General features: G+C 41.8%; 1 long non-coding RNA gene across 1 annotated transcript; it reads left to right on the top strand.

The window, feature by feature from the left end:
* The first annotated feature begins 14,914 nt into the window (after positions 1 to 14,914).
* LOC113285622 lies at positions 14,915 to 16,279 on the top strand. The gene is made up of 3 exons (XR_003328813.1): positions 14,915 to 15,020; positions 15,423 to 15,545; positions 16,160 to 16,279. It is a non-coding gene; the product is annotated as an uncharacterized LOC113285622 (long non-coding RNA).
* The last annotated feature ends 786 nt before the right edge of the window (positions 16,280 to 17,065 follow it).

The following is a 17,065-nucleotide window of genomic DNA, read 5'->3' as shown; positions in this document are numbered from 1 at the left end:
TTAATTCTCCATTTTAACCCATATTCTGTATTTTCATTGTTTTCAAGAATAAATATTTTTCTTACTTAATTTTGCATTTTTAGGTAATAAATGAAGTTCGGATGAGTCGCGGAGCGAAAAGAGCAGAAAAGTAGTGAAAAGCCGGGAGGAATTACGCAAGGAAGCCGCAAAGAATGGAGCGCACGTCCAAAAAGCTAGGAATGGGCTCAAGAAGGAAGAATTGTTCTTGAAGAAGATATGGGCTTGGCATACCCAAGGCCCAAAACCCTTACCCAAACCCATTTTCTATATCCATACCCGCCTCCATTCTCAGCCGTTAGATCGGATCCATCTCATCATCCAATGGTCGCTTCTTCATCGTTCATCAAAATCTGAAGTCCCTGCAAGACACCATAGTGCCTAAATTCCAAGCCTTCAGATTAGATCACATTTAGATCCTACGGTCGCTCCTATGCATGCTCATCAAATATCGATACTTCCGCTAAACACTACAACACCTAACCTCGATCTTCGCCGTTAACTTCGTTATATCAAGGCATCCGACGGTCGCTACCAGTCTCTTCACTTGGAGCCATCCGATCAATCCATCATTTTAACATCCCACGGCCCATCTCACAAAACATCACCACTTGATGTCCCCGCTTCACACCGTAGAACCCGATACCCTATACCCAAACAAACACTTCCTTTCTCCCAAAACAGTCGAGCTTCTTCCCCTTCTCCCAAAATCAGTTGCAGAACCACCACCACCTCCATGCCATGTCTCTGCAAACTGTCACTACCTCGCCTTCTCCACCACCATCACTTCTTCCCCGACCGTAGCAGATACCACCATCACGTCCCCTTCTTCTCTAGCCATCTATTACATCAACTTCTCAACCCGACAACCCTAGTTTAGAAGTTGATGAAATAGGTGAGGTTAGAGACAGAAATTGAAGAAGCCGAGAAGAGCAGGAAGGTCAGAGGAAGCATGGGTCGAGACTACATGGAAGAAATTTCCTTGATTTGGGTGAGTATCACTAACCCTAATTTCTCTGTAATTTGGGGGTTTCTCTAGAAACCCTAATTCATGTTGGGACCGTACCAGGAGAGGATTAGAGTAGGGAAATGGGCTCAATTAGACCCATGACATTAGAAAAACAGTAAACCTAATTGTACTGTTTTATTTTGGGATTTTGGGAAAATGGGTGATAACCCTAATTTGATGTTTTGGGTATAAATAGAACTGGAGGGTGTGTGTGAGAGGATATGCCTGGAATAGCCGGCGTCCAGAACTTAGTTCTGTTAAATGTTCATTTTGCTGTTCACTGTTTATCCATTTTAATGTTTTGATTTTCTCCATTTTATGTCACTGTGATGTTGTTATGTGTTGTTCCTGTTATGAACTCCACTGTTTTGTTATGTTTGTTCTCTGCTGTCACTCCCATATTCCTGTTATGTTATGTTTCTGTAATGTTTGTATCATGTTCTCTAATGTTCTTGTTATGTATGTTCTAAACCTCAAATGCTAGGACTAGATGAAACCATGAATCAATAAGATAGTCTTCATCATGTGCAGCTCTTGTCCAATGTTGTTAAGCCCTTAGACTAGTTGTACTTTAATCAGACAATTAGTACTTTGGTAACTATTTTAGCTGTGACTAGAATATCCCCTAGGTTAATGGTGGATTCAACATCCTAGTGTTCTTTCATCACTCTTGTTTACTGTTTTGTGTGAATGTTAGGCTAAAGCCTGTGAAGCATTGGATTGATTGAGCAGTGGGGAGAAACTAGTGCTCACTAGTGACTGTGAGCAAGCTGGTTCTCTTCCCACTCTAGTAGTATGCCTAGGCTCACCCTCACCATCTCACCTTCACCATCTCCCCTGCCCTTGGCTTAGGCCTTGGTTTACTTCCATTGTTCTTGTTTAGTTTCATTGCACTGTCACTTTTCCTCATTCCTTCACTGCCACTGTTTTACTTTCACTTGTCCTTCATTTTGTTTGCCATTTGCTCCTGCTACTTCAACTACTCCTTGTTCTGCTGCTGCTACTACTTGCATTGCTTGTGCTGCTGCTGTGCACTGCTTTCTTTCCCCTGCTGTGCAGTACTGCTGCTGCTGCTGCTTTCTTTTCCTTGCTGCTGCTGCTGCAACTGGGCTGCTTTTTCTTTTCTGTTTTCATTTCACTGTAAATAGCATTGCATTGTAAATAGCATTGTCTTCTCTAGCTTCCTTTGCCTCATTAGAGCCATTGTCTTGGCTTGTTAGCTTACTGCCCTGCCTTGGCCATTGTCTCTTAATTGCATTCTGTTTTGCAAAGGACCAGCTCATTGTAAGGCCAAAGGCCCAGTACACTGTTGAGTCAACCAAAGCCCACTTCATTACCAAGCTCAGTTCATCTCATTTCCAAGGAAAGGCCAAGTTCAGGTGTAAACCAAAAGCCTAGCTTAACCTGAGGCCCATCCAACTGAGCCCAAGGCTCAGTTCACTTCAAGAATATTGAGCCCAGACCACTTGAGTACAAAGGATCAGTTCACTTCATTGGTACTCAAAACTCATTGGTACCAAAGCCCATAGCCCATTGTTATCACCTTAACTCAAAAGCCCAATAGCAATTTAGAACCCAAAATAGCTAGAAACTACAAAACACACCCAGTCTCTGTGGATCGACCCGTACTTGCACGAGCTACAACCGACGACCGTGCACTTGCGGTATTACTGTAGGCCCGTGTCATTTCGCTTCAATTTTATACGCTTTTCCGGGTCCACCACCAAACACAAGTTTTTGTGAGGAGAATACACCACACTCATAAATCACTTGCTATATTTCCAACCTGCTAGCGTCTCACTTTCTGATACAAGTCGTCAAACAACTATTCTGGTCTCAACACTCTCTTCGCTTCCCTCCCTAAGACCTACCCTTATCCTTCACTTTGTGACCGAAGCAAGTCTGGAATGACCATTTCTTGGTTTAGGACGGATTTGTACAGATTGATCTCTCGAATCAAAGTACTCCCTTGCAATACATTGTTTAGGGTTTAGACTCGTTTATCACCCACAATACACGAAATTATAAAAATCAGCAGAAACCGTTCTCACTCTCAAACAACTGGCGACCACAATGGGAGATTAATCTATCGGTCACAATATCAATTCCCGATTTCCGATTCCATCTTTTCAACTCAGATATCGAGATGATGGAAGTATACTAGCCGCCGCCTCGGTTATCAGACGACTCTGGAATGACTGGGGACTTTTCACAATCACGGTGCCACCGCCCACAAAAACACATATTTACATCCGGGAAATCCATTTTTTTGGGAGACTCTAAAAAGCAAGTAAGTATAATCAGACGAGTTGCATGTTCTACTACCTCGAATTTTCATATAGATAGTGGAAACCGACTGCCATGTTATCCCGATGTTTCATCCCATACTTTTTACTGACAACACAACATTCACAACTCCATGACTCTCCTGGGGTATTTATGCCACATATAGTTATAACCAAAAACAACACTATTATTAAAAAAAAAAACAATTCATTCCAAAAGAATAATCCAAAACCCTCATAGGAGACGATTATATATTAATTCAAATCGAACCATGAACCAGGCGCTTTGTTCGCCTTTCAAAAAACAATAATCCTAAATAAAGAAGTTCAGAAGACAGGAGTACATTCAAGGAAAACCATCTAGTAATGGCTTGCTCTTCTTAGAGAAAGCCTCTTTCGTGCTTTCGAGAGCCGCCCATTTCAGCTTCAGCTCCGTGGACAACCTTTTGATCTCCGCCTCCTGCTGTGTGACCTCATCCGCGGAAGGGCCTTCAGCCGCCGTGGTATGCAACTTTTCGATCTCGGATAAACCTTCAACAAACTAGGGAACGTTGAGCCCGTGGTCTAAGCACACATCACAATGGAACTTCCAGCTTGATACCACGTCCCCAGAAACGGTATGGACAGTCACTTTGCACATGTCGTCAATCGAAGATAAAGCTTCCTCCACACGTTTGACCAGCACAAACCAACTAGTAACCTTTTTGGTTGTGGCGATGTGTCCATACCTTTCCCGTATCTTGGTATATAACGTCTCGTATTTGGCTGACACGCTGAAGCCGTCGATCAACACGTGATCTGGATAAAGAACTAAGTATGGAGGAGCGAAAACGGCGCCCACAACCGAACCGACAACTGGCAAGGGATTTCTAACTACAATGGCGTCAGCGGTCGCTGGAGCACTCTCCGCTACTTGAGCCGCAACAACATCTTCATCTTGATCGACCTCCATTTCCGGGTCGCCAGGCGCAGCTGCCACGGCTGGAGACAAAGTTGTATCTTCACGGTTTTCCGCCTCGGGGCTATCTTCAGGAGCGGGTTCTCCATGCGATATCATGGTTTAGACATTTTTCAAAAAAAAAGAGAGATAAAGGAAGAAGAAGAATGTGTGGAAGACTCACTGATTCACTTTCAGACTGACTAGAAGAAGACTCAGCGTTGCTGTTGGAATAGCTATTTTCATCATCACTAGATTCCGAGATTTCCTCCTTTTCGAGCTCTTCTTCACCGCAAGAAGGCTCGGCATTGTCACCCTCTGCCACGAGAGCCGCCCTTCTCTGAGGCTCAACATTGCCACCCTCTATTGCGAGAGACGCCGTTTTCTGACTACGTGCAAGCTGGGCAAAGGCGTTCACGCCCTGGTTAAGGAATAAGGAAAGATTTTCAATAACGAAAGAACTGTGCAATCCGACTGAGTGGGCAAGAAAAAGAATACATACTCGAACGTTGGAAGAACTGAAAGTCACAAGGGCCGTTGAATCTGACCGAAAACCACCCGCGCGATCTTTCGATCTTCGCTCTTTCTTTTGGGGACTGTCCGTGTCCATGTTAGGAGATTTCCGTTTGGGCGAGGAAGGATCCCTTAACAATGGATGTCTTGCTAAAGTTTCAGCAGAAGGCTTACCACAGATATTCTTCACTACGTCATTCATGAATCCATGAATGGCAAGGAACTCGTCCTGCCATAATATGTTATACTTAGAAGTTGTTGTCGGATTTCGTGCCGAGAGCAAGAAGGGAAGACTTATACACGGCGCAAGAGCACTAGCATCAAGAGAAGATGGCAACAAGTTTTCTTGAACAGCCGACTGACGAGAGAGCGGGACCCCTTGGTCAAATCCCATATGTCAAGCTGCGCTGTCAATGTTGTAAGAGACTGCCTGACAAGATCCCCGAAAGAAATACGGTACATAACCAGGCGTGCAACTTCGCATGAACACAACCTCCCCAATGCTCGTATTCTTTTCAGAAAGCAAAGATGTATTCGGAACAGAGGAAAAAGTGTCTATTTGAACTATGGAGCCATGCACCAGAGCCCATGGACGAAATTTGATTGTGTAGGAGTCGTCAAGGAAGTCAACCAGGTTCGATCCAGATATTGGGCGCCTGTTCACCCAGCGAAGTATCCTAGAACCACACCAAGACTCGGGAAGTAAAGATAGTTGTTTGGGAGCGCACTTCTCGAAATGCTCCCACAACAACGCTTGAAGAAAAGCAACATGGACGTACGAGTCCACTTTCATGTAGCCGTTTGAAGCACGCATTTCCGCAACCAGATGATCCAAATGTGTGTACAGAGAACCGAAAAACAAGCCGCCAATGGGGAGAACAACACCTTTCGCTAATCTAATGACAAACTTAATGAGACTCTGTCTTATTTCCTTCTTACCAGAGCCGTCGTCAAAAATGTCCCTTGATAACCAAAGAACTAAGAATTCCGCGACATGAAGCATACTATTCTTTTGATCTGGCTCCGACTCATCTTGGAACCATTGAGACACCCACCAGATGTAGAAACACCTCATCTCGTTTTCCTTCCAGACAAAGCCTTTTGACTTTGCAACGAGAGAAGCGTGCATTTGTTCTTCATCTTCATCCAAGGTGATATCAAGATTCCCTGTTATGGGAAGGTTCAGCAAGACATCCACACTTTCCAAAGAGACAGTCATTTCAACCCACCTGTATATGGCCGTGTGAGTGTCTGGACACCATCGGGAGATGAAAGAAACTAAGCTCGGGATACCTTTCCTGATTTGAAGCGCCGCAGAAGCTATGACAACGCCAATGATTTGCGTTTTGTTTTCTTGTACACAATCCTGACTTATCATGAATTGCATCCACTTGTCGAAAAAACACAACGGACTCTGACAGATTCTGAAGTCAATGGAAGAAGCAGATACTCTTGCCTCTGAAGGAAAAATCGTATTACACAACCTGGTCGAACCGACTGGGTGTCTCCTTCACCCTCTGAACCGGTCAGAAGGACGGGCACAAACTTAGGATGATTTTTCCTAGCTATGGCGGACGTTGTGAAAAACTCATCATCCATGTTTGGCTTAGAGCTGCCAATATTTTTCAAAGCCGCGGCAGGGATTTTCTCAGGTGACATCCTGAAGAAACCTTCTTAAGCTGCTTACGCTTTCAACTACAACAAAGAAAGGGGTACGAAGAGAAGTTACCACAAAGTGCATGAAAACTATTTTATCAACAACGAAGAATCCATTTTGTACGCGGACCAATTTGCTTAAGTTGCAATCCATAACGCTCATAACCGAAGAAATAGGGATTGACAAACCCTACGTTTCCACGGAAAGCACCCCCCTTGCCAAAGTCGTACCTTGCAGCGGAAAGTACGCACCCGACAAAGAAAGCGCGCCCCACCACGGAAACTATGCACACAGTCACCCCAAGGAAAAGGAGGAAACCCTAAAAACTAGGTTTTCGCGGGAAAGAAATTGGTGACAGTCACATGCACATGCATGCCTATTTTGCATAATAGTTGAGGTGGCTAACATTACTGCAATGTTCATGCTGAAATATTTCTACAAGTTCATGGAAAATACACCTATGGCTAGGGTTTGCACCAGTAAAAAAAAAAAGAGATTGAAAGAGAAACGTTGGAATACATACCTGGAGTATGCTTGCCCGCTTTATTGCTACTACTCTACCGCTAGCGCAAGGACGTGAGAACAAAGATACGAGATAAAAAAGAGAGCAAACCCTTTTATAGGCGTGACACTTTTGGAATTTGAATAAGGAAAGGATTTCCTATTTGATCTAGGTATGGAAAAAGGAAATAGGTCCCGCAAGAACAAGCTTCACGGTGCCAACAATCTGCGCCACGCCAACGCCTCGCCATGTCAGCGCCCAGACCGTGCCACGACAGCACCCACGCCACACCAAGCCAGCGCCCAAGCCCATGCCAACGCTCACGCCATGCCAAGCCCAAGCCAGCGCCCATGCCAAGTTTACGCTAACATCCCCGTTACAAGCCAATACTACGCTGGAGGCTCCACTACGAGCCAATACAATGCCTGCGGCTCCATTCCAAGCCGCACAATACCTGCGGCTCCCATTCCAATCCGATCAACGCCAGCGGCTCCGTTTTAATCCACATCATGCCATCTCTTTCCAAGCCAAGCCAGCAACGCCAACCACTCCACGTCCTAGCTAGCAGCACCACGAGCAAAATCTATGCAAATCCACCAACACAAGAATCACGAATTCTCCTTACCTCTCGAAAAGGTTAGACGGATCTTCCTGACCATGTTTTCATGACTTGCCATTTTGTTTTATCCTTGTCTGTCACCATTTTATGCTTACCTCGCAACAATTCCCCTGTTCCGAGCTAAGCAGGGGACTTAATGTTGATGGTGGTTTTTAGTTTAGGGTTAAAATTGTAAAACCTTAGTCAAACAGTGACGTCACATTTGAGTAATATTGTCGCCACTAGCACATTCATAAACCATTCAACATGTCTGCGTAAAATTACCGGGGTACCTCTTTTTTTATGTAAATGCCATGCTCCAGGGCAGAGCCCTTGGTAGTGACTGGCATCATCTCTACACATGACAGCCGCGCATGCTAGCCAAACGTGCCAATCACGCGTGCCACATATTTTAAACTAGGGTTTCGACACGCTAAACCCTAATAGCCATATCTCTGCGCCAAAGGAATGCCAACCATGCCAGCCGCACCGCCATGCCAGCCACATCTCCGCGCCAAAGGCATGCCAACCATGCTAGCCGCACCACCGTGCCAATGGAATTCCATGCCAGCCACAACTCCACGCTAAAGGCATGCCAACCATGCCAGCCGCACCATTGTGCCAATGGCATGCCATTCCAGCCACATCTCCGCACCAAAGGAATGCCAACCATGCCAGCCACATCTCCGCGCCAAAGGCATGCCAACCATGCGAGCCGCACCACCGTTCCAATGGCATGCCATTCCAGCCACATCTCCACGCCAAAGGCATGCCAACCATACCAGCTGCACCACTGTGCCAATGGCATGCCATGCCAGCCACATCTCCGTGCCAAAGGCATGCCAGCCGCACCACCGTGCCAATGGCATGCCATGCCAGCCACATCTCCGCGCCAAAGGAATGCCAACCGCACCACTGTGCCAATGACATGCCATCCCAGCCACATCTCCGCGCCAAAGACATACGAACCATGCCAGCCGCACCATAGTGCCAATGACATGCCATGCCAGCCATACCTCCGCACCAAAGCCATGCCGTCCATGCCTCCATGTCGCTGGTTACCAACGACGGTTTGCAACAATCAACGGTTACCCGTCCTTCTGAGATGCAAATCTCAGCCGTCCAAGTTTGCCACCAAAAGCGTGGCAACTTTTGGCCCAATTCCAATCCCTAACTTTGGCCGCACCTAAACTATGCCAACACACTAATCTTGGCCGCGCCTAAAACTATGCCAAAACCCTAGCTTGGCCGCGCCTAAACCAGGCCAAATCCATGCCGGCTATGCCTTCATGCCTCTGGCTACCAAACAAAGGGTTGCAATAATCAACGACCACCCTTCCTTCTAAGATCCAAATCTCATCCGTCCAAGTTCGACACCAAACGCTTGGCAACTTCTGGCCCAATGTCAAATTCCACGGTTTACACTAAAACCCTAATTTGGCCGCGCCTAAAACATGCCAAAGCCATGCCGGCCATGCCTCCATGCCGCTGGCTGCCAAACGAAGGGTTGCAACAATCGACGGTTACCCTTCCTTCTGAGACGCAAATCTCAGCCGTACAAGTTCGCCACCAAAAGCATGAAACTTATGAACCAATGCCAAATTCCAATGTTTATGTCAAAACCCTAATTTTTCTGCGCCTAAAACATGCCAAAGCCATGCCGTCCATGCCTCCATGCCGTTGGCTGCCAAACAAATAGTTGCAACAATCGACGGCTACCCTTCCTTCTGAGACGCAAATTTCAGCCGTACAGGTTCGCCACCAAACGCATGGCAACTTCTGACCCAATGCCAAATTCCACGGTTTATGCCAAAACCCTAATTTGGCCGTGCCTAAAACATGCCAAAGCCATGCAGGCCATGCCTCCATGCCGCTGGCTGCCAAACGAAGGGTTACAACAATCGACGGCTACCCTTCCTTCTGAGATGTAAATCTCATCCGTACAAGTTCGCCACCAAACACACGGAAACATCTGGCCCAATTCCAATTATTGGCCACGGTGCCAAAACCCTAATTTGGCCACGCCAAGAGCATGCACGTGCCATGCCGGCCATGCAACCATGCCGCTGGCTGCCAAACGAAAGGTAGAACGATCAACGACTACCCTTCCTCCTGAGATGCGGATCTCAGCCGCGCAATCTTTCCACCAAACGACTTGTGGCAATCTCTTGGCTACGGTGCTAATTCGTGGTCATGACACCAAACCCTAATTGGCCACGCCCAGAACATGTGCAAGCCATTCCGCAGCCACTCCGCTAGATGCCAGTAGAAGGTAGCCATAATCAATGGCTACCCTTCCTCTTGAAATGCAAATCTCGGTCGTCGAAGGTCGACACTGAACCGGCAAGCCTCTCAATATTAACTTGCCACACGTAGCAACATGCTACTCGTTTTCCACGAAAACACTCGAGACATCAAAACATGTCAGAAAATGAGGGATGCTCATTAGGGTACTGGTCTGGCGGTTTACAGCGTGCGGTGTACACTACTCCAGTTACAGGAAAATGTCATAAGAGTCAGGCGATTAGTAAATACAAGAAGTAATGGTGAAACGTTTCCTTCATTATGGAAACATCGATTCCAGGCGTTACCCGTTACCGCTTTTTTCCATTTACTCAACCATTTCCACTTCTTACGAGACCAGGGTACGTTTCGTTGCGACTTGTATAAATAGGTCTCACCTATTTCCACCAAACACAAGTTTTGGCGAGGAGAATACACCACACTCAGAAATCACTTACTAGCTTTCCAACCTGTTAGCGTCTCACTTTCTGATACAAGTCGTCAAACAACTACTCTTCCAGAATCAACTATTCTGGTCTCAACACTCTCTTCGCTTCCCTCCCTAAGACCAACCCTTCTCCTTCACTTTGTGACCGAAGCAAGTCTGGATCGACCATTTCTTGGTTTAGGCCGGATTTGTACAGATTGATCTCTCGAATCAAAGTACTCCCTTGCGGTACATTGTTTAGGGTTTAGACTCGTTTCTCACCCACAACACACAAAATTACCGAAATCAGCAGAAACGGTTTTCACCCTCAAACAGATCTGAGAAAGAATTTTAAGCTTGCTGATAAGTATTATGGCCCATTTCCTGTGTTGCAGAAGATTGGCCATGTGGCTTATAAGTTGCAGTTACCTTCACAAGCCAGAATTCACCCAGTCTTCCATGTGTCTCAATTAAAGAAACATGTTGGTCAACAACATGTTCCATCTCCCACTTTACCTGCTGTAGATCATGAAGGGGAGATCATTATGCGACCTGAGAAGGTATTACGACTCAGAACAATGTTGATTGGCAAAAGGATAGTGAGGCAAGTCTTGATTCAGTGGACTAATTCATCACCTGAAGATGCAACTTGGGAAGACCTATCTTCCATCAGAGCATACTATCGCAATTTTATCCTTGAGGACAAGGATACTGTTTAGGGGAAGGCAATGTCATGGTCCATCTGAGTCCTTATTGAAGCCTGGATGCCTCTAGTCCTTTGCGTGGTGTAGTTATAACTTTCATTCTAATTGGTTAGTAGTAAGCCATTCGGATAGTGGAACGTGTTCGCTGCTTAGCCGTTGGTTGTAGGGTTTAATCATTTGCTTTGCTATTTAGTGTGTAAGAACATTTGCTGAGTTGAAATTAATGAAAGAGAAGAGCATAATTTAGAGGCTACATTCCTTAAGAAGCAGAGTTAAGAATATGGTAATTTGATCCATTTGTACTAAGCATAGTACACAAAAATCGAACTACACAAAGCAAAAATAGAACGTGCAATTGAAAACCTTCTCCCAGAACATCATCATGTTACAGTTGTTGATGAAGCCATTGAAGATTTAGAAAACAAAATTTTTAACAACCCAAAGAACTACAGACCCAATATGGTAATATGATTAGTGTGAGAATTGAGGTGGACCTTACAAACCCACTCAAGAGAGGACAATGGTGGAATAAGATACCACTAGTTTAAGCATCCTCATAAACTCTGTGACTAGTGCTATATTGTTGATTGCAACGATGAAATCTGTGAGGAAGTAGGAGAGTTTTAAAAATCATAGTTATGACCATAGAAAAATATGAGGACCACTATAAGAATAAGAAAAAGAAAAGCAACAAGATGATGAATGGGTTGAGATAGCTGATAAGGTTGGCATCGTGGAAGACATTGATAGCGAAGATATTGAAAATATGAATACTAAGAGTGATAGAAACCAAGCCCCCGGTTCAAATGACAATACTCCTTCATTGAGAACAGTTGTTTTAGCCACTCATGGTGGTAACCTGGAAAACAATGATGATCATATTGTGAATTTTGGTCAATTAGATCTAATTGAAGGTATGGAAATGGATGAAAATGTAAGCCATGCTTCTAATTCAAGGGAGACTACCCTTGTGAATCAAGCCGCACCTGCTTTTCTGGTAATTTCTCACTTCAAAATTCTATAATTTACTTGTTCTACAATCTATCTGCATGATTTAAACTTCCTTGTCTTTATTAATTCTGAAAACTACTGTTATATTCCATGCATAGTTATGTATTATAGTAGTATTCCAATTGTCTACTCTACAACCAATACTGTAGTAACATGAAAATCATTAGCAGCTGGAACTTTCATGGTTTTTTAGGAAGAGATACTAGAGACCGCCTCCATTAACTTAATCAGCTTAGCTGTCCTAATATCATTTTTCTTTCAAAAAGAAAAATCAATAGTGCTAGAATGGTGAGACTCACTAATCTCCTTAATCTCTCAAATAACTATTACGTGCCCTCTACTGGTTTGACTGGAGGTCTTATTTTGCTTGGGAAAGAGGGTTTTGCCATGTATATAATGCGTTCTTCTGAGAAAATGATACATGCTATTGTCGCAACTGACCCAACCAAAGGGGAATGTTTTCTTTCTTGCATGTATGTCACGCCTTATAAAACGGAAAAATCAAGTCAATGGACCTATATAAGAAACCTTAGTAGATCTGTGTCCCTACCCTGGGTAGTATTAAGAGATCTTAATAGTGAAAAATACTAGAATCACCCTACTATACGGGTTCAATATATAGAAGCCCCACTAAATGGATCATCCACTATCAACTCCATGCTTTAAGAAAATGATATTACTAGGCCCAAAATATCAAATTTTCTTCGGATCTGGCCCATAATTAATTATTAGAGATTTTAATAATGACAACACTACCCTTTTGTATATAAACAAGAGGAATATCAGAAGATTCTTTTCATTTTCAGATTTCGTCTCTCTCTCTTCCAGACGAGTTTATCTCCTGCAAAAATGGTTTCTCTTCATTTCCAGATCTGAAACAATTATTCTCTCTCGAAATCAAGTTCTCACACAGTTAAACATCGCCAACAACTCGTGTTCTTGCGATTTCAATGATGAGAAGATCTGAAGAAGAATCAACCAAATGATACGAACCTAAATCCGAGCATAAAGAAACTCGATTCAATTCAATCGAAGAGAAACATCTAGAAAAATGAACCAAAGTAAGTTTAATCTTTTCATATCCTTTTTAATTTAATTAAGAGCTTTAATCTATCAATCTCGAGTTGAAATCAAAATCTCTGAAGTTTGATTTTAAAAGTTTTGAAAAAAATATGAAAACGAATCTCGATTTCGTTGTTTGATCCTTGATCAGAGTTTGGATCTTTAATCTACAACATCTACTCACTCTGGTTGTTTTGATGTAATTTTTTTGAAGAATTTTGAACAAATATTTCAGATCTGTTCTTCATCAAAATCGACGTAAATATAATTGTAGCTCCGATCTATAAACTGATTTGAGATTTGATATCAGCAAATCATCGTCTCTATTACCCATAGTTTTAATTTTAATTTCAACCACTCTTAATTTTCAATTTCATTTTATTCTTGATAGATAATTTTACGAAATTTATTTTCAATTGTTTAAACAATAACAACAGATGCAGTTTCATGACACAAACTATATATCTAATCGAAATTATGCTTTCAATTTTACTGGCAGTTTAATCTTCTACCATAGTTTGATTATGTTGGAAGAAACCTTTACTGGAAATGATACTTGTTGGCTTCTAGCCATGCTGAGTATGAGGAGGTGGTGGTGGTGGCGCAGATGCAGGTTTTAGTGGGGGATTTTTGACCTGTTGAGTGGTGGAGAAGTAAGTGGAGGTGTCATGTTCAGCAGTGGTGGTGGAATTGCAGAGTGTTTCAACTGTTCCATTAAGTTTGTGATTCTAGGAGGTTGTGGTGGAGGAAGTGCAGGTTATAGATGAGGATTTGGAGCCAATATTGGTGCTGATGGCGGTGTTTTCAATGTCAATTTGTATATAATAACTTGTTTGTGTTGCTTGCGGTGAATATTTGGTATGTAGAGGATCTGCAGGCTAGGTAAAGTGAAAAAATAGGGATTGAAATCAGGTAAGTTAGTTATTAGGATTGATTTTAATTTTTAATTTGAGATAATAAGGCTTAGGTTGATGTCTGTTAACAATATATGAACTTAATGCATTCATATCTTAGAGTAGCCTCTCGATTTGTTCATGTTTTGTAAGATATTACTACTAATTATAGTCTGACAGATCTTTTTGGTTTAGGAAACTGATATGTGTAACTGAAAGAGTGCGCATTGGATAGTAAGTAAATGTTTACCTCCTCTCAGTCAGACAGTCACATTACGCAAAATTTAGAATGGCTATTAGACATGTAGTGAATCAGATTAAAAAAAAGTATGTTGTTCTCTTTGGAACTGAAAATATGGTCCATCTTAATGATTTCATTGTTTCAGTTTATTAAATGAGGAGGGCATTTTAGTTTTTTATTGGGGTGTTTTCTTGTTTGAGTACAAAATGCATGTGTAATCAGTAGTTACATATGCATATGGCATATGTAAACATTAGTTACACATGCATATTAGCATGTGTAACTAGCCGTTACACATCTATATGCATGTGTAACTCGTAGTGACAGTACAATACTTCATCTCTATCTTCCTCTACGCAACTTCTTATATAGAGTTTGACGTTAAACCTTAAAAATGCTTAGTTGTTTTGCTTTGTCTGTGGTCTTGCTGAGCTTGGGTTGTGTGTTATTTACACGTCAAATCATGTGTTCCTTCTTGTATCAGAAGGAATAATTGTTGTTCTCAGGAGATCATACCTTACTTGTTCTTAATACTGATTAGCTCATTTGGCAGGATTCTTTGTTTGTTTTCATTTCTGGATTTGAGTCAGCTGGCTCAGAAGAAAAATTTCATACTTTGCTTGTTCATATACCTAAGCATGAGACATGAATTATAGCTCATTTGGCAGGATTTTTGGTGTTTGGTCTGATTGGAACAAGTCAAGTTAGTGATGAAGGTGATGTTGAGTTCAAGGCTGTTCTTTTTGTTCCTCCAAAGGCTCCTCATGATGTATGGAGTTACTACAATGCTAACAAGTCCAACTTGAAGTTATACGTCAGACGTGTCTTCATCTCAGATGGATTCGATGATCTTCTGCCCAAGTACCTGAACTTTTTGATGGTAACCATTTTTCCCCAAGATATATAGGTTCATTATTATAAACGAGGCATAGCCGCATAGAAAATTGCAAGCTTTGCTACATGGATAATAGCTGAACATTACTTTTTTTGGTATATTATGTAGGGTCTTATGGACTCAGTTACTTTACCACTTAATGTATCGTATGAATTTTTGATTTTATGTTGACATATATAAGTATGATGCATGTGTAACTCCTAGTTACACAATTCAGATGCATGTGTATCTGCAAGTTACACATGCTAATTGAATGTGTATCTTATAGTTACACATGCTAACCGAATGTGTAACTGCTAGTTGCACATGCTATGCGGATCTACTGGTTTCTATCTACGTTATGCTTATTTTTTGTTGAGTTTATTGGTTTTGTGTTGTCTTGTGCAGGGAAACACATTAGGAAGTTGGTTAAAGATGGATTCATCAGCTGCAAACCAAACCACATTCACTCTCCATATCATGCACGGAGAATGACAAAAGCCAGATTGAGGGGTTTTCACTCTGGATATGGTACGTTATACATAATAATTTACATTTTTTTTTTCTTTTCAGTATTCATAGTGTTTATTTGGCTTCCAGCCTGCACTGAACCCTTAGCTAGACCTGTACTTATGGATTAACTCTGTCATCATTTCTCAGTAGTATGCGCTATGTCAATAAATCAGATTAAAATACAGCTGACAGTGTTCTTTAGATTACTTGATTGCAGTACTAAAAGTATTATGGCGTGCAATTCGGTAGTTTAATTAGTTAAGATTGATTGTTCTAACAATCACTGAATTTACTACCTTGTGAGACTATTTGTAACATAATACATCTATTAAATTTTTATTGGGAATTTTAGCTGATTGTGTTTGATTTTCCTTTTGTATTTATTGGTATGCAAAAGTATGTGAAACTTATAGATACACATGCTAATTAGATGTGTAACTTCTAGTTACACAAGCTAATTTGATGTGTAATTTCTAGTTACACATGCCGATTGAATGTGTAACTTCAGGTTACATATATTTTACTTACATATAGTATTTACACAATTGGTTACCAAATTAGTAGGTCTTTCACAAGTAGTAGTATTGTGTATGATTAAACCTAAGTAGTTACTTGTGCTTTGAATGATTCAGGTTCAGTTAGTGATTGAGAATTTAGAGCAATTGTTCCTGAAACAATAAAAATGAGCGGCTTGTTGTCAATGATGATCGAGGTGATAAGTTAATGCTACTGCGAGCAAATCCAGATGCCCCTATATATCTCTGTCTATAGGTAAGTAGTGGAAATGGTTTGTTTAAGTAAATGTAGGACTAACTAGTGGAGATATGTTAACCAGTTTAAGTCCATAACAAGTCCATAGTGAAAGTAGTGTATGGAAACATAATGATTTGTTTATGCATTGACCCTATTCTGTCATTTTCTGCGTATATTATAGCTTGTTACTCATACCTGGATGCAGAATGAGGTTCTGACTCAAGATACATTCACTTGCTTTCAAGTTTCTTTATTGTGTTGTGAAGAAACCGATCTCATGAGGATGTGTAACTTCTGCATACACATCGATATGGATGTGTAACTGATGATTACACATGACGGATGCATTTGTAACTCCCAGTTACACATGCTAAGATAGGTTATCATGTGTATTTTCTGTGATCTTTGTTTTATAATTTTGCCTTACAATTCGTTCTAATATTTTTTTTTCTTTTTTTGCTTTTTGTTCATCCAACCTAATACATGGATGTTTATTTCGTTGCAGATATGCAAGCATTTTGGAGGGAGGAAGACAAGAAGGAAAGGCAAAGATTTAAACTTCATAAAAGCACAAATCAGACGCATGTGTAACTCTCAATTACACTAGATAGATGCATATGTAACTCTCAATTAAACTAGACAGATGCGTGTGTAACTTCTAGTTACACATGCTAAGAAAATAATAAATGAATATTAAAGTATTACATTTATTTTTTGTATGCGTTCTTTTTGATGTCTATTTTCTTGATGTGTAACTTTGCATTACACATGGCATAAGGATGTGT

This window comes from Papaver somniferum, chromosome 6 (assembly GCF_003573695.1).
Source record: "Papaver somniferum cultivar HN1 chromosome 6, ASM357369v1, whole genome shotgun sequence".
In the NCBI taxonomy this organism is placed as follows: Eukaryota; Viridiplantae; Streptophyta; class Magnoliopsida; order Ranunculales; family Papaveraceae; genus Papaver; species Papaver somniferum.
The sequence above is the reverse complement of the archived record's forward strand: the minus strand, read 5'-3'. Positions and strand labels throughout refer to the sequence as shown.